This window comes from Sturnira hondurensis, unplaced genomic scaffold (assembly GCF_014824575.4).
Source record: "Sturnira hondurensis isolate 20B ecotype Veracruz unplaced genomic scaffold, ASM1482457v3 Scaffold0007607, whole genome shotgun sequence".
Taxonomy (NCBI): Eukaryota; Metazoa; Chordata; class Mammalia; order Chiroptera; family Phyllostomidae; genus Sturnira; species Sturnira hondurensis.
Genome location: NW_028080238.1, coordinates 34910 through 58041, shown reverse-complemented (window position 1 = coordinate 58041; position 23132 = coordinate 34910). Strand labels below are relative to the sequence as shown.

Sequence of the window (23132 nt, the reverse complement as noted above, 5' to 3'; positions counted from 1 at the left end):
TTCTTGTCACTGGGGCCCTAGATTGCATGGTCTGTCTTGCTGCCCGTTTTTGCTTAGGTGTTTACCAGGGCGGCGCAACCCAGTTGCTGGGTTGTGATGCTGTATGTGGAGGAGGTGTCAGAGAGGGAGCAATGGCACTTGTTCTACTCTCTCAGATTTTGGTCCCCTCTGCCACTTCCCACAAGCAAATTGGGCCCTTCTGTTGCTGCTTCCCAGGTAGGTGGGCTTGTGTACATTCTAGTACCCTCTGGTTCTCTCCAACAAACTCTCCTGTGAGGCTGGGAGGCTATCCTAGCACCTTGACACCTGAAACATTTTTCAATCGGTGCTTTTAGGCTTTATTTCCCATTGCTTGGGCCCTGTGTTGCATGGACTGTCTCACATCCCAAGTTTTGCCTGGCTTATCTGTGCACAAATGTGTGTCCACAGTCAGCCAACTGCCTTGCACATCTAACTAGGTTTACTCGATTCATCACTGCACCTGGTTCTGCTAACCACCACCTCTTCCTGCCCAGGACTCCTCTCTGCTGGCTGCTGACTCCGCTCCTCTTACCAGTCTGGATGTATGGTTCATTGTTGTCAGACTTCAGTACAGTTCAATTCTCTCTCTGTTCTGATTGTGTTTTTGTTTCTAAATCTTTCTTGTCCTTAAATTTGGTTGTGCGAGGAGGCACGGTGTTTCTACCTAACCCTCCATGTTGGCCAGAAGACCCATGTAAATTTTTGAAGTGTTTGTTCTATGTCTGTGAAATATGCCATTGGTACTTTAATAGGTATTGTGTTGAATCTATAAATTGTTTTAGATAGTATGGACATTTTAATCATGTGAATTATTCCGGTCCATGAACATGGTCTGTGTTTTTATTTGATTGTGTCTTTCTTGGTTTCTTTCTTCAGTGTTGTGTTGTTTTCTGAGTGCAGGTCTTTTACCTTCTTAGTTAGGTTTATTCTTAGATATTTTATTTTTCTTTTTGCTGTATTAAATGGGAGGGTTTTTTTCTGATTTCTGTTTCTAGTGGTTCATTGTTGGTGTACAAAAATCCATTTGATTTCTGAATATTGACTTTGTATCCTGCTATTTTGGCAAATTCATTTATTAGATTGAGAAGTTTTTTGGTGGAGCCTATAGGATATTCTATGTACACTATTATGTCACCTGCAAACAATGGCAGTTTTGTTTCCTCTTCTCCAATTTGGATGCATTTTATTTCTTTCTCTTGCCTGATTGCTGTGGCTAGGACTTCCAATACTATGCGGAATAGAAGTGGTGAAAGAGGACATCCTTGTCCTTTTCTTCACCTTAGTGGGAATGGTTTTACTTCTTCCCATTGAGTATGATATTGGCTATAGTTCTCTCATATATTAGCTTTATTATGTTGAGGATGCTCCCTCTCTTCCCAGTTTGGTGAGTGTTTTTATCGTAAATGGGTGCTATACCCTATCAAATGCTTTCTCCTCATTTATTGATATGATCATGTAATTTTTATCTTTGCTTTTGTTTATGTGGTTTATTACATTTATTGATTTGTGAATATTGTACCATCTTTGCATCCCTGGGATGAAACCCACTTGCTCATGGTGTATGATCTTTTAATCATATTGATGAATGCAGTTTGCCAATGTTCTGTTGAGGACTTTAGTGTTTATGTTCATTAGTGATATTGGCCTGAAGATTTCTTTCTTTGTTGTGTTTGTATCTGGTTTTGGGATTAGGATGATGCTGACTTCATGAAAAGAGTTTGGGAGTCTTCATCTTCTTGGATTTTTTGAAATAGTCTACGAAAAATAGGGGTTATCTCTTCCTTAAATGCTTTGCAGAATTCTCCCATGAAACCATTCAGTCCAGGGATTTTGTGTGTTGGGATTTTTTTATTACTGCTTCAATTTCATCTGCTGTTATTGGTCAGTTCATGTTTTCTGCTACTTTGTTATTCAGTTTTGGATAATTATGTTTTCCTAGAAATTTGTCCATTTCATTAAGGTTTTCCAATTTCTTAGCATATAGTTCTTTGTAGTAATTTCTTACAATCCTTTGTATTTCTGTGGTATCAGTTTTAATGTCTCTGCTTTCATTTCTGATTGTGTTTATTTGGGTCCTCTCTCTTTTTTCTTGATGAGTCTGCTTAAAAGCTTGTTGATTTTGTTTATCTTTTCAAAGAACCAGGTCCTGGATTTATTCATCCTTTGGATTGTTCTTTTAGTGTCTATGTTGTTTAATTCTGCCCTGATCTTGGTTATTTCCTTCCTTCTCCTTGCTCTAGGTTGTCTTCGCTTTTGTTCTTTGAGTTTCTTGTAGGTGTAGGGTTAGCTTGTTTATTTGAAGTGTTTCTATTTTTTTATATAGGCCTTTATTGCTATGAACTTCCCTCTCAGGACTGCCTTTTTTGTGTCCTATAAGTTTTAGATTGTGAGTTCATTTTTATTTGTTTCCAGAAACTTTTTGAGTTCTTCCTTGATCTCATTCTTGACCCATTTATTGTTTTATAGCATGTTATTCGATCTCCATGAGTTTTTGTGTTTTTGAGTTTTTTCGTTGAGGTTGGTTTCTTGTTTCAGTCCCTTGTGGTCAGAGAAGATGCTTTATATGATTTCAATTCTCTTGAATTTGTTGTGGCTTGTTTTGTGTCCTATCATGTGGTCTGTCCTTGAAAATGTTCCATGTACATTTGAAAAGAATGTTTGTTTTGCTTCTTTGGGATGAAAGTTTCTATATATATATCAGTTAAGTACATTTGATCTAGGACTTTATTCAGTGCTGCAATATCTTTGTTGATATTTCTTTTCAAGGATGTATCCATTTTTGACAGTGGGGTGTTAAAATCCCCTACTATAATTGTGTTGCTGTCAATATCTTTCTTGAAGTCTTCCAAGATTTCCTGATGTATTTGGGTGGTCCTGTGTTGAATGCATATATATTTACAATGATTATGTCTTCTTGATGTATTCTTTCCTTGAGTATTATAAAGTGACCTTCTGGGTCTCTTTTTATGGCCCTTTTTTGAAGTCTATTTTGTCTGACATGAGTATTGCTATCCTGGGTTTTTTTTTCTTCCTGTTTGCTTGGAAAATTTGTCTCTAGCTGTTCACTTTCAGTATGTTCAGTTTTTTGTCCTCCAGTGGGTCTCTTGTGGACAGCATATGTGTGGGTCATGCTTTTTTATCCATTCAGCTAACTTATGTCTTTTGATTAGAGCATTTAATTCATTTACGTTTATGGTTATTATGATAGGTACTTATTCACTGCCATTTTTTGTATCTGTGTTCATTTCTCTTTCACTCTTTTCCTTCCTTTTCTTAAAGCAATCCCTTTAGCATCTCTTGCAGAGTTGGATTTGGGTGAGGTGTATTCTTTTAGACTTCTTCTCTTTTGGAAGTTCTTTTTGTGGCCCTCCATCTTAATTGAGAGCCTTGCTGGTTAATGTAGCCTTGGTTGCAGATCTCTGGTTCTCATTACTTGGAATATTTCTTGCCATTTTTTTCTGGCTTGGAGTGTTTCCATTGAGAAGTGAGCTGCTAGCCCTATTGGGGCTCCCTTGCATGTTAGTTCCTTGTCCTCCCTTGCTTCCTTTAAGATTCTCTCTTTGTGTTGGAATTTTGACATTTTAATGATGATGTGTCTTGAAGTGGGACTCTTTGGGTTCCTCTTGTTTGGGACTCTGTGCTTCCTGGATTTTTGTGTCTTTTTCTGTCGTCAAATTGGAGAAGTTTTCAATCATTGCTTTTTCAAACAGTTTTTCTATCCCTTGCTCTTCTCCTTCTGGCATCTCTATTGTACACATATTATTATATTTCATGGTGTCTTGCAGTTTCCTTAACCATTCTTCATTCTTTCTGAGCCTTTTTTCCTTTCCTTGCCCTTTCTGGGTACTTTTTTCTACCTTGTCCTTCCGCTGGCTGATCTGATCTTCTGCTTCAACTAGCCTACTTTTGATCCCTTCTACTGTGTTCTCAGTGGAGAAATTGTGTTCCTTATTTCCTCTTGAGCATATTGATAGTTTCCCTTTTCTTTTCACATTGACATAGTTTGCAGTGAGTTCATTGTAGTTTCTCTGTAGTTTTTGGTAATTGTCTATGAGCTCATTGAGCTTCCTGATAACCATTGCTTTGAACTCAGTATCTGATAATTTACTTGCCTCTATTTCATTTAGCATTCTTTCTGAGGCTTCGTACTTTTTTTTATTTGGGTTTTTTTCTTTGTCTTTCCATTGTTTGTGAGACTCTTATTAGCCTCTGCTTCTTAAATTGATCTGTTCTGACTCCCTGGGTTTATTGTGTGAATGTCTATGGTAGGAAACCTGTGAGATTCATTAGTTCAGTTTCCTCGATCTCCTAAACTTGCTGGTCTTGGGCTGTAATTTATGTTGGCTTTCTGGGTTATTTTGGGTTTTGATTGTTGTTCGGTTCTTTTGGTGGGTCTTTCCCTCCAGCTGGTTAACTGAGGTTCACTCTGTCCACCACGTCTTGTATTCTGTTGTGCAGGTGTGAACAGGTTGTGTTGTAACTGGTTCTTCTGTCTATCTGATGTTTTGGGGCTTCTCTCTCACTATCGTTCAGTTGTTTGTTCTGGGTAATTTCTCTACTGTTTAGTTGTATTTCCAGATCAGTCCTGGATTGCCGTTAGTGTGGCTTCCACTCCCTCCTTCACCTTCTTCCATTGTTATCTCTTGGTGATTTCTTTGTTGGTGGTTTTCCTTTTCCAGCAGTATACTGGTATTCACAGCTCCCCTCTACTCTTTTTTGTGATCAGTTGGTGTGGGAAGGCAAAATGTTTTAAGACAGCAGGAGTGTATTTTATGGTATTTTAAGTACCAGCCCATAGAGAAGAGATAGGAGATTCTTTCAATATGTAATGTTAACATTGATAGTTCATGGAAGTAGCCACTTTTTAGAAAAGGTGGAAATAAGATAAAACTCTTGTTAGGAGAAGGGAAAGATTGTGAGTTGGATCTAGAAAGCAGTGAGCTTATGGACATCAGATTATGAGGTAAAGCGACAGTAAAGAATAGAAAATAGGTGTAGTGTGTGAGAGAATAAAGTTAACTTCAACAGTAATAAAGTTCAGGAAACAGTAATGTAAGCTGAAATTCAGGAGTGGTGCTGTGTAGTATTTAAAATTGTATGGAACAGCAATTATTTACAATAGTAATGGCAACATTCATAACAGTCAACAATGCAATTTAACAAACCAAGTGAAGAAGACTAAACAGAAAGGAGAAATACTAATAAAGTAAAAGATGTAAGAATAATGAAAATAATAATAATACAAGAACTTGCAAGTTCTCTGGAGTAGCAAAGTGAAATTTGTCTCACTTTCTCAGTTGTTGGGCTGACCCCTCTTTGGGTCTAAGTCTAGTCTTTTCATAGCTCCAGGTTTTATTTTCTCACTTATGGGAATAAAAAGAAAGGAAGGAAGGAAGGAAGATTTAAAAAAGAAAGGAAAGAAGGAAGGAAGAAAGAATGAAAAAATAAAGAAGGAAAGAAAGGAAAAGGGAATTAAAAAAATTTTTTTAAGTGTTCTGCTGGCTTTGAATGGTTTAAGCCAGTTCTGCTGGTTTTCCTGGCTGCAGCAGGCTGAGGAGGGATTGGTTTCACTTTTCTCCCTTCCTGAGCCACACTTTTGCTGTTGCCCAGCCTCCAGCCCAGTTCTTCAGTTCCCTCCTGTGCCCAGCCTGTTCTTTCAGTCCACCAGTTTTACTGTCCTTGAGATGCACCAATTAGGGGCAATTCACAAACCCTATTTAGCTCTTTGCTGTCCTAGATGCTAGGAACTCTCAGTGCTCCTTTAGGGTAGTTCTGCCCCACCACTGAGTTAAGTCTTTCTGGGGATTGCTGACTCCCTGAGCCTTGCAGCTCTCCTCTGTGGGGCATGTCTGCCTTGCTCTTAAAGAGCCAGCAGGTCCTGCAGGGCCCTGGGTGCAGGGGCCAGATGAGAGGTTCCTCTGGGCAGAGGGGTCAGGTGTGCTCTATCCTCTATCCCAAGGCTGCAGGCCTGAGCACTGGGCCTACCTGCTGGGGCAAAACAGGCAGCCCAGGGCCTCATGGTCAGGTGTTCATTGTCCCTGGGGCTTTGGTGTGAATGTGGACAGGGAGCAGCAACACCATGCGATCTGTTGCAGACTGTGCCTAGGGCTGCACGCATGAGCAGGGGCTGCCCGGTAGGGGCGCAGGAGGTGGGGGCCGCTGCTTCAGAGAATTTTCCTAACAGATGCCGAATGCCTCTTCTCTCTCTCTCTCTCTCTCTCTTTCCCCCCTCTTTTTAACTCCTTCTATTCAAGCCTACTGCTCCAAACAAGTGCCTGGTCTCTCACACAGCCAGACTCTCCAACCAGACCAGGGACTGACTGGGTCAGGGTCCATCAACTGCCCAACTCTTCCCAGCTGGCGTCCACAGTCTCAGTGGGTGCACACTGCCTCTGTGTGTTTCCCACTTTGTCCTTATTTCTCCCCACTGTGACTTCAAGTATCCAGGTTCCTCCTTGTGCTGCTCGAACCTTTTTTGGCAGGGAAGGGAGGTGTTGACCTGGCTTTCTCACAAGAATCCTGCAGCAAACTTGGAGGGTGCCAGGCCTGGGGCTAACAGCCTCCCTGGTCCCCATGCTGCTTCCCGTGCTGGTCCTAGGGACCTTATTATTGTCCCAAAGCACTCTCCTTACAATCTGTTTTCCAATGTCCTCTACAACTTTGGTATCCAACCTTCATATAGGCTGGGATACCAATGGCTCTTCATTCTGTTCCTCAGAAGATTGGCTAGGTATTTCACCCATGCACAGGGGGAAGTGGACTCCTCTTCCACCTATCATGTGGCCCTCTTACCTGGGGCTAAATTAATAAAATCTTAATAATAATAAAGGGTTGTCAAATTTGTTTATCTTTTCAAAGAACCAGCTCCTGGATTTATTGATCCTTTCAATTTTTCTTTTAATCTCTATGTCATTTAATTCTGCTCTGATCTTGGTTAATGTTAATCATTTTTAATATATATATATTTTTAGTTTTGTTTAAATAAAGTTCTCTTCATTTTGCCCCCCACCAGCCCCCCACCCCAGCCATCCCCACCACCCATCCCTGATCCCATCCCCCTTGGTTTTGTCTATGTGTCCTTTATACTTGTTCCTGAAAACCCTTCCCATAATATTTTAATATATTAAAGAAAAATATTAATTTGATAATATAGTTTCATTACATTCACATGATAGCATGTTTATTATATAACATTACATGATAAGCTTATGATATATCATATTTAATATTAATAACATATAATTATTTGAATTATATACTTCTCGGTATTCTAGAAGTATACATAGTTATATATGATATTATTGCTATATAATGATAAGTTGTAGTAAAACTTATATAAATTTCACTGTAATTTACTATCATTCAGTTGTACTTCACTTTATAAGTACTTCATTACTTATAAAGTGAAGTACAACTGAATGATAGTATCCCTCCATCTTCTAAACTTTAATTCATTGTCACTTCTAGTTCCTTTGCCTCTTTTCACCTCATTTACAACTTCACAGTACAGATTAGTGCCAATGGTTTATTATTTTCATGAGGTAATAAAGACTTTCTCACTTTAATCATTAAGTATCCTAATAAGTTCTGTATATTGAGACTTTTGTTTTTTGTTATTACTAAAATTATAATATTTTTCTTTAGAAGTACAAAAGGATGGAAAATGATTTCCAGATTTTATCAGAGGAGAAATCAGTGTTGGAAAATGAACTCCAAACCTTGAGAAATAAAGAGGTTAGTTAAATTTTAGTGACTAAAAATGGTTAAAGTTTCTAAAGATTCTTATTATATTAGGCTAAGAATCAAATATATATTTAAAAGCTTTATTATACATTTTCAATATTAATAATTGGTAACACCTGTGTTTTAAAAATGAAAAATAATATTGTATTTAAGTTACAATATTAACAAAACCCAAAAGGGTGGTATGAAAACAAAGTAAATTTTAAACATTCTGAAAGACACTTTTAGGCCTAATATTGTACTTTATTAAAATATTAATCAACTATACACTTCAAGTATTTTTAAATGCATTTTATGGTACTTTTTGCATTTATGTAATGTGTGTCCCAGCTCATTATATCAAGTAAATAAAATATCTAGGACAAAAAATTTTTTCTTAATATCTCTTCTTTTCTAGGTTCATAAAGCTTGTAAATTTCAAATTGTAGAAAACAATGGCTTAGAAGCAAATATTTATTAACTTCTTAAATCTATAAGATGTATGTTTCAAGATATAATCAATATACAATTAAGGAAAATGCTCTTTCTTGAATGCACTAATGTTGCTTACCTGATACTTCTTTCTTACTAAAGAGATACATAAATAGTACTAGAATTTTTTTTACTTAATCAGAGAAGCAGACAGGTGTCAAATACAATACCAAAGCTGTCACATGCAATTAAAAGCAGTTTCATTTAGGTATAATTCCAAATAGGTATAGAAGATTAAAAAAAATAACTTAAGTGAAAATAAAGTAGCAAATTATTACATTAAATCATTAGGTAGTCTGGCCAAGTGTATTTTGGAGCATTTAATCATTTACCATTAGATCCACACTAAGAAAAAACCTTGGAGCACACTTCCAGTCAAGGTGGCTGCATAGGTAAACCCTGTGCTGGCTCCCTCCAACAATCACATCAAAATTACAATTACACTACAGGACAACCATCATTCAGAACTGTGAGAAGTCTAGCTGAACAGAAAACCTATAACTAAGGATATATAGAAAAAGCCGTATAGATACTGGTAGTGAAGATGTGGAACAGATAGTTTGGCCTCACATCCATGTACAGTGTTTAAAAATCAGGAGGTATATCTGGGTGTAGAAGTCCCCACTGAGGAGTGAGAGGTCCCAGTCCCATGGTGGAATACTTAGTTCAGGGTTTCAATGCCAGGAAAAGAAGTCCCCATGACTTTTGGCTGTGAAAACCAGTGAGGACTCTGGCTGAGTGGGACCAGAGGCTGCTCAAGTCCCAGATGTTCCTACTAAAAAGCTTGTGCATGGATTTACATAAACTCATTTGCTTTGAGTTTCAGCACTGGGTCAACACCTCAAAAGGCACCAGCAATATATGGTGGGCGGGGACTAAATTTTCTGGGTCAAGGGATAGAAAGGCAGAACTCTCCCAGACACAAGTGCTGGCAGAGGCCATTCTTTCTTTGCTAAGCCCTCCCTGCACATAGCCAGAAGGCATATTTGAGTCTCCATTATACTGGATAACACTATTCACTCTACTCTGGTAATTCCCTGAGACCCCACCTCACCCAATTTACAGACCTACCTAAGGTGCTTTTTAACACAAATTGCCTGTCTTGGGTTATGCCATGGATTTTCCTAAAATCTCTCAAACAAGTAGTATTTGACCTTGGGTGCCTTGGACCTCCTGCTAAATGGCCCTAGGCTTAGAACTAGCAGCTACTGGCCTTGGTTCACAGTTTGGCCTATCCAGGGTACAGCAAAATTAGCAGCCATCTGAAAATAGTTTTGTAGCTCATGCCCAGTGGCCCTAGACAGGCCACATGTGGCAGCTGATCTTAGCCTGCATCTCCTCAGTGGCACCTGAACCTCACTCTCAGTGGAAAACTTCACACCCTAATGAAGCACCACCCAATTATCTCCATGAACTATACACTTAAGGTGCAAATTCAGTAGTCATCAGAGCCACACTGAAGCCAATTCTGATCTGTGGGGTTGGCTATTGCACAGGAGTTCCTTCACAGTAGTTGTGATCAGCCTTGCAGCCAATAGGACTGATGGTAAATATTTCCTGTTGATGTGATACTAACAATCAAAGCTTAACTACAATAGGATGGTGCACACAGCCTATGTAGAGTGGGGGAAGCATGTACCTTCAGTGCCCACATAAGGTGACTGGGGTGGCTGCACCATTGAGCTTTTCAGAACACCTACATAAGGCAATTCTACCAAGACTGGCATTTTTAGCAGTCCTACCTAATACATAGAAACAAATATATGGAGGCAACCAAAATGAAGAGATAAAGAAACATGTTTCAAATAAAAGAACAGAAAAAATAACTCCAGGGAAAATATCTAAACAAAATGCAGACCATACATGTGATACAGAGTTCAAAACACTTTTTACAAAGATGCTCAATGATCCCAGTAAGAACTTCAACAAAGAGATAAAGAGCATAAAAGTGGAGGCAGAAAACAAAAGAAGAGTCAGAAATGAAAACTACAATAACTAAGATGAAGAATACATTACAGGAAATCAATAGTAAAGTACATGAAGCACAGGATCAAATCAGTGATTGGAAGGTAAAGAAGCAGAAAACACCCAACACAATCATCAAAAAGAAAAAGGACTTCAAAAAAGGAAAGTTTAAAGAGTCTCCGGGACCACTTCAAGTGTACCAACATTAGCATCATGGGTCATCAGAAGAAGAGAAAGAGCAATAAATTGAAAACTTATTTGAAAAAGTAATGATGGAAAACTTTCTTAATCTGGTGAAGGAAAAAGACACACATGTCCAGGAAGGACAGAGTCCCAAACAAGATGAACCCAAAGAGGACCACACCAAGACACATCATAATTAAAATGGCAAAAATTAAAGACAATGAGAAAATTTTAAAGGCAGCAAAAGAAAAACAGTTAGCTACCTGTAAGGGAGCTTGCATAGGACTGTCACATGACTTCCCAACAGAAATATTTCAGGCCAGAGGAATTGGCATAAAGTATTTAAAGTGATGAAAAGCAAGGATCTACAACCAAGAGTAGTCTACCCAGCAAGGCTATCATTAAAAATTGAAGGTGAAATAAAGAACTTCCCAGACAAGAAAAAGGTAAAGCTTTATTATCACCTAACTATTATGATAAGAAATGTTAAAGGATTTTTTTAAGAAAGAAAAAAGAGTAACATAGTTTGAAATAATAAGATGGCAATAAATACTTACTATCAATAATCATTTTATTCTATTTTATTTTTTAAAATTTTTATTGTTGTTCAAGTACAGTTTTCTGCCTTTCCCCCACCCCTCTCCTGTTTTCACCCCCCCTTGTTATTGTTCATGTGTCCTTTATAACTGTTCCTACAAACCCTTCACTCTTTTCTCATATAATCCCCTCCCCTCTCCCCTCTGGTCACTGTCAACTTATTCTCAATTTTAGTGTCTTTGGTAATATTTTGCTTGCTTGTTCATTTTATCAATTAGGTTCCTGTCAATAATCATTTTAAATATAAATGGACTAGATGCTTAAACCAAAAGACAAATGGTGGTTCTATGGGTAACAAAACAAGTCCCTTAAATATTTTATTTACAAGAGTGCCACCTCAGAATGAAATACACACAGATACTGAAAGTAAAGGGATGGAAATATCCAAGATGATGTCAGAGAAGGTGGAAGCTACATTCACCTTCTCCATGGACTAAACTGGATTAAAACTAAATTATAGAACAATCATTCTAAATAGACAACTGACAATGACTTGAACAGAAGTTTTAAACCAAGGACTTACAGAAGAAGCCACATTGAAACTGGTAGAAAAGGTGGAGAGGCATAAAGGGGTGGCCCAACCCCTAAGAGTAGTGGCTGAAGTACTGTAGGGATATCTCAGCAGTAGGGGTGCCCCCTCAAAATTATCATATCTAAATTACAAGGTGAACTCCTCAGTTCAGAGCATAAGGATCAGGAAGAGGCACCCACATAACATCTGGCTGTGAGAAGCAGTAAAGTTTCTATCAGGGTGAGGAAAGAGTCCATTAGAGACACATATACTTCCCTAATGGGCCAAATATAAAATTTTGTTCACATATACCCTAGAAATCCATGGAGGGAGGGCAGAGTGGACTAGGGTTTCAAGAGGAAAATGTGGTGTTTGTGGCTCTGGGGAGGGAGTTGAAAGGATAGCTGCCAGGAACCCTGTGCTTAGTCATTATCTGATACTGCAGACATCATCTTTCTTAGATGGAGCACTCTTCTCCCTATGTTACCAGCCTGAACGAAAGCAATAGCCACACCCTTTGTACTCCTACTTGGATCACACTGTGGAGCATACACCCTTCTGAGGAGTATAGCCAGAGTTTATTTCAGTGACTGAACATTATAGGCCAGCTGGCAGGCGAGTTAGGCAAAGACAAATCTCATTCTTGTGCTTTGGGATATTTGCTGGCTTATACCTGGGTCCAGTGCTCTTATAAGTTGGCCTTGGCGTACAGCTTGGTCCTGCCTGTGTGCACCTGGGCTTAACAGAGATAGCCCCAAACTGTGAGTCCCCTGTTACTCCCAACTAGTTGCCAAGGACAAATCAAAGCAAGTATCTTACACAGGCCTGCACCAAAGTCTCTTCCAAGAAGCCCAGAATGAGTACACCCAGTGGGCATCTTCAGACAACATCAGAGTAGGATTCAGTAAGCTTCAAAAGTGGCATATCCAAAGGGAGTTCTTTGAAGGCACCAAAATCTGCTGGGGTGAATTCTTCATAGGGTCAGCACCTGCATAGCAGCTCACATATAGTTGGGATTGATCCTCAAAGCCAGCATAAGGAGTGATCTCATGCACAAATGGGCCAATAGCAGTCAAGACTTGATTATAACAGGAGGGCCCATATAACTTACACAAGGGACATTTTTGGAGCACCAAACTTGATTGATTAAGGAGACTGCACCACTTGACATCATAGTATACCTACTTAGAAAGGCCACCCCATGAAGACTGGAAGGCATACCATATATAGCTAACAAAAAAATAAGCACAAAAAGGTAAACAAAATATGGAATCAGGGAAATAAGCCCCTTATAAACGAAGAGGAGAAACTCTAGGAAAAGAGCTAAATGAAATGGAGGACACAATTTATGCAATATAGAATTCAAAGCACTGGTTATAAAGATGCTCAACAGTATGAAAAAAGTCATAGAAACCACCAATTAGAAATGACTATAGATTCGAGACCTGAAGAGACAAGGTGACAGAAGCTGGGAAGGACCCACCTCCCAGCTCAGCAGAGTCCTGGGAGCACAAATGTTGACATGCTGCATGTGTGCAATGGTTAGAGACCAGCTGATCAGATAACAAACTGTCTCATCAGCATTTGTAGAGAATTCCCTCCTTTCAGAAAGACACCAAAGAACAACACAAAAAATGAAAAAAAAACCCACAATTACATCCACAGAGGCAACATAAATAGCACTCTAACAGCAGCAAGTTCAGGAGATTGAGGACTGCCCCACTGAATCTCACAGGTCTTCTACCATAGAAACTCACACCACAAACTGAGGGAGTCAGAACAAATAAATGTAAAAAGCAAAGGCTAACAAGAAGAATCTCACAAACAAAGGGAAGACAAAGAAACAAATCGCAAATGAAAGGAGGAAGCCTCAGAATGAATGATAAATGAAATAGAGGTAAGTCAACTATCAGATACTGAGTTCAAAGCAATGGTTATAAGGAAGCTCAATGAGCACACCGAGAATTACCAAAAATTACAAGGAAACTACAATGAATTCACTGCAAACTATATCAACATGAAAGAGGAAATAGAAACTATCAACAAGAGCCAAGAGGAAATGAAGAATACAATTTCTGAATTGAAGAACACAGAAAAAATCAAAAGCAGGCTAGATGAGGCAGAGGATCAAATCAGTGAGCTGAAGGACAAGGCAGAAAAAACATCCAGAAAGAGCAAGAAAAGGAAAACATACTCAGAAAGAAAAGGTGTTAAGGGCACTGCAGGTGCCTTTAACATGAAACAGAATAATATTCATATAATTGGGATACCAGAAGGAGAAGAAGAGCAAGGGATGGAAAACTTGTTTCAAAAAGCAATAAAGGAAAACTCCTCTAATTTGACCAGAGAAAAAAGTTACACAAATACAGGAAGCACAGAGGGTCCCAACCAAGAGGAACCGAAAGAGGCCCACTTCAAGACACATTACAATTAAAATGCAAAATTTCAAAGATAGGGAATCTTAAAGGCAGCAAGGGAGAACCAAGAAGTAATACACACAAGGGAGCCCCGATAAGACTAGCAGCTGATTTCTCAATGGAAATGCTCCAGGCCAGAAGGGAATGCCAATAAATATTCCTACTAGTGAAAAACAAAGGCCTGCAACCAAGACTGCTTTACCCAGCAAGGCTCTGAAGTAAAATAGATGGTGAAATAAGGAATTTTCCAGACAAAAGAAGCCTCAAAGAATACACCTCCACCAAACCAGCACTGCAAGATATGCTAAAGGGACTGCTTAGTTTTTTGATCCACTCATTTACTGATGGGCACCTAGGTTGCTTCCAGCACTAAGTTGTGCTGCTATGAACATTGGGGTGCATAGGTTCTTTTGGATTGGTGTTTCAGGGTTCTTAGGATATAATCCTAGCGGTGGAATTGCTGGGTTAAAAGGCAGATCCATTTTTATCTTTCTGTGAAAATTTCATACTTTTTTCCATAGTGGTTGTACCAGTCTGCAATCCCACCAAAAGTGAACTAGGGTCCCCTTTTCTCCAAAACCTCTCCAACACTTGTTTTTTGTTTTGTTTATGATGGTCATTCTGACTGGTGTGAAGTGGTATCTCATTGTGGTTGTAATTTGCATCTCTCTGATAGCTAGCGATACTGAGCATCTTTCCATGTGTCTCTGGATCCTCTGTATGTCCTCCTTGAAGAAGTGTCTGTTCAAGTCTTTTGCCCATTTTTTAATTGTGTTGCTTGTCATCTTAGAGTGAAGTTCTTTATATATTTGGGAGATCAAACCCGTGTCTGAGGCATCATTGGCAAATATGAAGGCAACAAATCTTGTAAGTACCAAGAGAAAAACAGTTAGCTACATACAATGGAGCCTCCATTAGAATGTTGGATGATTACTCAACAGAAACATTTCAGAACAGAAGAGACTGGCATGAAATATTTAAAGTAATGAAAAGAAAGGGTCTACAACCAAGACTATTCTAACCAGTATGTCTATCATTTAAAATTGAAGAAGTAAAGAGCTTCTCAGAGAAGAAAAAGCAAGGGAGTTTGTTACCAAAAACCAGTATTACAAAAAATGTTTAGAGGCCTGCTTGAAGAAGAAGGAGAAAGAGGAGGAAGATGAAGAAGAAGGAAATGAAAGAAGAAGGGAAAAAGAAGGAACAAGAAGGAACAAGAAGAAGTCCCAGTGTACTCAATTAAATAAAAAATGGAAGAGAAATAATAACTGACAAAGAACTACAAAGAATTCTATTATAAGTAACTGCATGCCAACACATTGAACAATGAGGACAAGATATATACATTTCTAGCAAGAGTATTCCAAAACTGAATCAGGAAAAATCAGAGAATCTGAATAGACAGATTACAGCTAGTAAAACTGAAGTAGTAATTAAAAAGAAACAACACAACAAACAAAAATAACAGTTGAATTTAAACAAACATTCAAAGAAGAACACCTATTTTCTTTCTCAAAATTGTCCAAAAATTTAGCAGGAGGGAAGACTCCCTAGTTCATTTAATGGGCAAGCATTATACTAATTCCAAAGCCAGATAAAAATACACTACAAAGAAAGAAAATTATAGGAAATATCCCTGATGAATGTGGATGGTAAAATACTTAACAAAATATTAGTAAATCAGATGCAGCAATACACTAAATAGGTCATCAACATGATCATGTGGGATTTATTTAGGGGATGCAAAGTTGGTAAAATATTTGCAAATCAATAAACATGATACACCAGGTACACAAAATGAAGGACAAAAGCAAAGTGATTATATCAGTACATGCAATAAAAAGCATTTGATAAAATCCAGTGCATGTGGGTAGGCTTTACCTGCAGGCCCCCCACCCACTATCCACCATGGATAAGAATAAGTTTACCAAGACATGATTTTCTTGGGGAAGAAAGGTGGCTGATTTTTCAAAGGAGAAGGGCCAGGAGCCCATTCCTCAATAAGCTTTTATTGGGTTTAATTTTCACAGCAATACAGGTTCTATATGTAAAGCTCATCAGTCATTTTCAGGTAGCAATGGTCAAACAATAGATAACATTCAAAGAACTCTGAGGGCTTATTTTGAGTCAGGGTCAGATAGCTAAAGGGCCATGAAACTTTCAGGAACAAAGTTATTGAATGCTTGGATCCTTATTATTTAAATTGAGGGTATTAGCAACGTACATTTCATAGGATTTTGTGCATTCTTTCTTAGGCTTGATCACCCCAGAGAACCCACCCTTTCCAGCACAGGGCTGCACCCACCTCCAGCATCCTTTCAGGCTTTATTTGGGCAGGGGAAGTAAGGCAGCCAAGGGACTAGGAGACAGAATTCCTATTCTTGCAGACAGAATGAGGACTCAGGCTATGTCAAAGCTGAGGGGTGAGGGTCCATCACCTCTTTTTCTATTAGCCCCCTAAGTCCTTCCCTGAGGGCCCCCTTGTGACCATGCCTGTCTTAGGTCATCCCTCCCTTGAGGACTCTTACCCATCATTGGCTAACCAGTCATCTGCCCCGGGGCCAAGCAAGATGAGGTGAAAAGGGGCAAAAGCAGTGTCCCTACCAGGAAGATAAGCTTTGTCTCCTAAGTGGCTTATGGTCCCAGGTCTTTTTACTCTGCCTTAGCCATGAGGGCTTACAGTTTCTGAAACCAGGCAGGATGGTTCCCAACAATCTAGCACCCATTTATGATAAAAGGTTTCAGCAAAGTGGTAATAGAGGGAACATGTTCCAATGAAATAAAGGCCATATATGACAAATCTATTGCCAACATCATCTACAATGGGCAAAAACTCCAAGCATTTCTCTTAACATCAGGAACAAGACAGGGGTTTCTGCTTTCACTATTCTTATTCAACACAGTACCAGAAGTCCTAGCCACAGCAATAGAGAAGAAGAAGAAATAAAAGGCATTTACATTGGAAAGGAAGGAGTAAATGATCATTATTTGCAGCTAATGTGATACTGTATATAGAGAATTCTAAAGATTCTACCAAAAGCCTGGTAGGAACGCTAAATGAATTCAGTAAGATAGCAGGATATAAGCATAAGTATTTAGATATTGGTTGTGTTTTTATAAACAAATAATGAACTCTAAGAATGGGAAACTAAGAAAATAATCCCGTTCACAGTTGCTTTAGAAAGAATAAAATACCTAAGAATAAATTTAAGGATATAAAATATTTGTAATCAGAAAATTGTAAAATATTAAAGAAAGAAATTGAAGAAGATACAGATAAGTGGAGACATATACTATCATGTTCATGGGTAGGAAGAATTACCATTTTTTGCCCAAATTAGAGGTATAATGTGTACCTTTTTGCCCAAATTTTTGAAGAAAAAGTAAGAACATGCATTATACATGGATAGTACTAATCCTGTTTCTATATACTGTAAAATGGAATATATTTTTCCTGAATGCTTTGGCCAAAAACATGGGTGCACATTATATATGCCAAATGCAGTAGCATCATTAAAATATTCATACTACCCAAAGCAATCTATAGATTTATTGCAATTTCTATTAAGATACCAATAGCATATATCACAGAGGAAGAACAAATACTCCAAAAAATTCATATGGAATGACAAAAGACCTCAAACAGCAATAGGTAACTTGAGAAAAAAGAAGAAAGTTGGTGGGATCATGCTACCAGATATCAAAGTATACTATAAGTCCTTAGTGTTGAAAACAACGTGATAGGGATGTAAACATAGACATACAGATCAATGGAACAGAATAGAAAGCCTATGCCCTGGCTGTTGTGGCTCAGTGGACTGAGCACAGGCCTGCAAAACAGAGGGTTGCTGGTTCAATTCCCTGTCAGGGTACATGCCTGGGTTGTAGGCCAGGTCCCCAGTAGGGGACGTATGAAAGGCAACCATACATTGATGTTTCTCTTCCTCTTTTCCTGCCTTCTCCTCTGTCTAAACATAAAAAATAATATAATATTTTTTTAAAAAGAATAGAAAACTTAGAAATAAACCCAAGTCTTTATAGTCAATATTTGACAGAGGAGGCAAAAACATACAGTGCAGTACAGATAGCCTATTTAATAATAGATGTTGGAATATTTGATAAATATGTGCAAAATAATGAAACTAGATCACTTTTTTTTCACTATATACAAGAATATACTTGATATGGATTAATAACTTAAACATTAGACTCAAAACTGTAAAAATCCTACAAGAAGACATGCAATAAAATATTGAATATTTTTGTAGCAATTTTTTTCTAAATATCTCCTCATGCAATGGAGACAACAAGAATAAATGGGATTTTTTGACTCTGAAAAGTTTTTGCACAGCAAAGGAAACCATTAACAAAATGAAAAGAGGACCCACTGAATGGGAAAATATATTAGCTGATACATGTGATAAGTGTTTACTGTTTAAATTTATGAAGAACTTAAAAATTTAACTCTCCCAAAACCCAATCAATCCTATTAAAAATTGGGCAAACATCCTAGGCAGACATTTCTCCAGAGAGGAAGTACTAATGGCCAGTAGGTATATGAAANAATGGAGACAACAAAAATAAATGGGATTTTTTGACTCTGAAAAGATTTTGCACAGAAAAGGAAACCATTAACAAAATGAACAGAGGACCCACTGAATGGGAAAATATATTAGCTGATACATGTGATAAGTGTTTACTGTTTAAATTTATGAAGAACTTAAAAATTTAACTCTCCCAAAACCCAATCAATCCTATTAAAAATTGGGCAAACATCCTAGGCAGACATTTCTCCAGAGAGGAAGTACTAATGGCCAGTAGGTATATGAAAACATGCTTAATGAACCACTAATCACCATAGAAATACAAATTAAAAACCACAATAACATATCACCTCACACCAATGAGAATGGCTGTCTTCAATAAATCAATAAACAACAAATGTTGTAGAGGATGAGGAGAAAGGGTAACCCTCCTGCACTGTTGGTGGGAATGCAAAATGGTGAAGTCACTGTGGAAAGCAATATGGAGTTCTCATAAAAAAATAAGAATGGAGTGACCCAGGATGGCAGAGGAATGAGTAGAGTCTACATTAACCTCCTCCCAGGATCAATCTGAAATTATAAGTAAATTGTTGAGGAATAATCTGGAATAAACAACTGAACAATAGCAGGAGAGAAGCTTTATAATAACAGACATAAGAAATAGCTTCACCAGAATGTGACTGGTTTGGAGTATAGAGGAGACATGAAGGGACTGACTGGGCTCCTGCATGGCAGTTGAAGTGACAGAGGAAACTTTTAGCAGCCAAGGGGTTCCTTATGAGTAGTGTGGGGTCTAAGTCCAAAGCTGGGCTCCCCAGTTTATGTCACCATGATATGACTAATATTACATTTCATGTTGTCCTGCAGGTCCCTTAACCCCTCTTCATTCTTCTTGAGTCATTTTTCATTTTGTTGCTCTGTCTGGGAATTTTTTTCTACCTTGTCCTCCAGCTTGCTGATTTAATCTTCTGCTTCATCTAGCCTGACTTTAATTCCTTCTACTGTGTTCTTCAGTTCAGAAATTATATTCTTCATTTCCTCTTGGCTCTTATTGATAGTTCCTATGTCCTTTTTCATACTGATGTCGTTTGCAGTAAGTTCCTTGTAGCTTCCCTGAAGCTTTTTGTAATCTCAGTGAGCTCATTGAGCTTCCTTACAACCATTATTTTGAACTCAGTGTCTGATAGTTTACTTGTCTCTAAATAGAGAGAATTTAATTTAGCAGTCTTTTGGGGGATTCCTCCATTCCTTTCAGTTGGGGGTTGTTTCTTTGTCTCATTTTAGGTACCCTCATAAGTTTGCTTCTTAACTTGATCTGCTTTGTCTCCCTGCCTTAGTGGTGTGAACTTCTATGGTAGGAGACCTTTGGTATTTATTGGTGCATTCTACTTGATCTCCTGAAATTGATGCTTTGGGATGCCCTTTCTGCCATGTATGTTAGCTCTCTAGTTGTAACTGGGTTTTGATTGTTGTTGTATCATTCTTTGCTGGGTCCTTCACTCCAGCTGGTTGACTGAGAGTCACTCTGCCCACTATGTCTTGTATGCTGTTGTGCAGGTGCTGCCAGAAGAAAATCACATAGCCCAGGAAACAAACCCACTCCCGCAAAAATACCACCCCCCACAATCACACTCTCAATAACAAATGAGCCAGTATTAATAGGGCCTAAAGGGATAAGAAAGGACAAATGAATATGAGATGACAAGCTGAAAGAAAAATGATTTTGAGATAGTAGAGGGAGGATCAATTGGAACAAGGTTGAGAGAGAAAGTAAAATTTATATCATAAATAAAAAATGGAATGAAGAAGCAGGAATGGAGAGAAGGGAAGTGGTATAGTTTTATGTTTACAGAAACTAAAAATATATATTGAGAAAGAAAAAGGAAAAAAATGAGTAAAGAAATTTTAAAAATAGGAACCAAATTGGACAAAAATATCCACCACAGCACTATCAACAACAAATTAGCTAAGAATAATATAAGTGAGATTTGAATAAGAGTGAAAAAAGGAAGGAATTGTTTAAGTGATGCCTAGAGGAAAAGGAAGTGATTTCAAGATGAAAAAAGGAAAAGGAATACAAAGAGTGAGGAACAAAAAACAGGCTAAGGTCAGGACGAATTAAAATTTGAGATGATGAAAAGGGCAGGAGCAATGCAGAATGGAGTAGGAGGTGGCAATAACAAAATTTGAGATTTGAAATACCAAAATAGTGAAGATCCAGAGATAAAATTGAAGAAATTCAACAACAACCACACTACCCATAACCAACAAGCAAAGGTTGATAAAGGTGGAGAGAACACAGGAGTATTTTAAGGGTGTGAAAAAAGAATGTAAGATGACCAATGACAAGAAAAATGTTTTTTTGAGCCTGAAAGAGGGGTGGGGATAGTAAGAATATAAAATGGAAACAAGCTATAGCAAGAGGGAAAACAAAATTTATAATTAAAATAAAAAAGGAATAAAGAAGGTAAAATGGGGTTAGAGAAGGGAGAGGCAAAATATGAGATTTAAAATAAACTAAAACAATTAAAATAAAATACCACAAATATATGTGAGAAAAAATAAAATAAACTATAATAAAAATCTAGTGACTTAATATGCGCAAGCATTTTAATGAATTTATTATTTTTTAACATTTTTATTGCTGTTCAAGTAGTTTTCTACATGTTCCCCCCATGCCATGCCACCACCCCAGCCCTCCCCAACTCCTTCCCCTATTTTCACCCTCTCCCCCATTAGTGTCCATGTGTCCTTTATAATTGTTCTTCTAAACACTTCATCTTTTTCTGCCATTATCCCTTCCTCTCTCCCCTCTGGTTACTCTCAGCCTGTTCTCAATTTTAATGTCTTTGGTTATATTTTGCTGGCTACTTCATTTTGTTGATTAGGTTCCTATTAAAGGTGAAACCATGTGGTATTTGTCTTTCACCGCTTGTCTTATTGCATTTACCATAATGTCCTCCCATTCCATCTATGCTGAAGCAAAGGGTATAAGCTCCTTCTTTCTCTCTGCTGTGTAGAATTCCATTGTGTAAATGTACCATAGTTTTTTTCTTCACTCATTTGCTGATGGGCACTTAGGTTGCTTCCAGCACTTGGCTATTGTAAATTGAGCTACTAGGAACATTGGGATGCATAGGTTTTTTTTTATTGGTGTTTCAGGGTTCTTAGGACATAATCTTAGCAGTGGAATTGCTGGGTCAAAAGGAAGTTCCATGTTTAGTTTTCTGAGGAAATTCCCTATTGTTTTCCATAGTGGTTGCACCAGTCTGCAATCCTACCAACAGTGTACTAGGGGTCCCTTTTCTACAAAACCTCTCCAACAATTGTTTTTTGCTTTATGATGGTCATTCTGACTGGTGTAAAGTGGTATTTCATTGTGGTTTTAATTTGCATCTCTCTGATGGCTAGTGATACTGAGCAGCTTTTCATGTTTCTGGACCCACTGTGTGTCCTCCTTAGAGACATGTCTGTTCAAGTCCTTTGCCCATTTTTTAACTAGGTTGCTTGTCTTCTTAGAGTGGATTTGTGTGAGTTCTTTATATATTTGGGAGATCAAACCCTTGTGTGAGGTATTATTGGCAAATATGTTTTCCCATATAGTTGGTTCTCTTTTCATTTTAACGCTGTTTTCTTTAGCCTTGCAGAAGCTTTTTATTTTGATGAGACCCCACTTGTTTATTCTTTCCTTTATGCCCCTTGCTCTAGGGAACATATCAGTAAAAATGTTACTGCATGAAATATCTGAGATTTTCCTGCCTATGTTCTCCTCTAGGAGTTTAGTGGTGTCACAGCTTATATTAAATCTTATGCATCTTCAATTTTTTTTGTGTGTGTGGTGTAAGTTGGTGATCAAGTTTCATTTTTTTGCATGTAGCTGTCTAGCTCTCCCAAAACTATTTGTAGAAGAGGCTGTTTTTACTCCACTTTATGCTTCTTCCTCCTTTGTTGAATACTAATTGAGTGTAGAGGCTTGGGTTATTTCTGGGCTCTATGTTCTGTTCCATTGGTGTATTTGTCTGTTTTTCTGCCAGTATCAGGCTGTTTTGATTACAGTGGCCTTGTAAATACAGTTTCATATCACATATTGTGACCCGCCTTACCTTCCTCTTCTTTCACAAAGTTGCAGCAGCTATTCGGGGTCATTTATGGTTCCATATAAATTTTGAAAGTGTTTGTTCTGTATCTGTGAAATATGCCATTGGTACTTGAATAGGCAATGCATTGAATATATAAATTGCCTTGGATAGTATGGACATTTTGATAATGTTAATTCTTCCAATCTGTGAACATGATATATGTTCCCATTTGTCTGTGTCTTCCTTAATGTCTTCAGTGTTGTATTGTTTTCTGAGTACGCATCTTTTACCTCCTTAGTTAGGTTTATTCCTAGGTATTTTATTTTTCTTTTTGCTATATAAAATGGGATTTTTTCTCATTTCTGCTTCTGCTGTTTCATTGTTGGTATACAAAAATGCCTTTGATTTCTATTATTTTGCCAAGTTCATTTATTAGGTTGAGCAGTGTTTTGGTTGGTGGAGTCTATAGGATTCTCTATGTACACTATTATGTCTTCTGCAAATAATGACTGTTTTGTTTCCCTTTTTCCAATTTGGAAGCCCTTTACATGCTTTTCCTGTCTGATTGCTCTGGCTAGGATTTTCAATACTATGTTGCATAGAA

General features: G+C 37.9%; 1 long non-coding RNA gene across 1 annotated transcript in view; it reads left to right on the top strand.

Moving 5' to 3' along the window:
• The window catches only part of LOC118991567 (uncharacterized), a 44050-nt gene that overhangs the window by 6268 nt on the left and 14650 nt on the right, over positions 1-23132 (top strand). The window contains exon 2 of the long non-coding RNA XR_005067444.1: positions 7666-7755. This is a non-coding gene — a long non-coding RNA (uncharacterized LOC118991567). The remainder of the gene's footprint in view (positions 1-7665; positions 7756-23132) is intronic.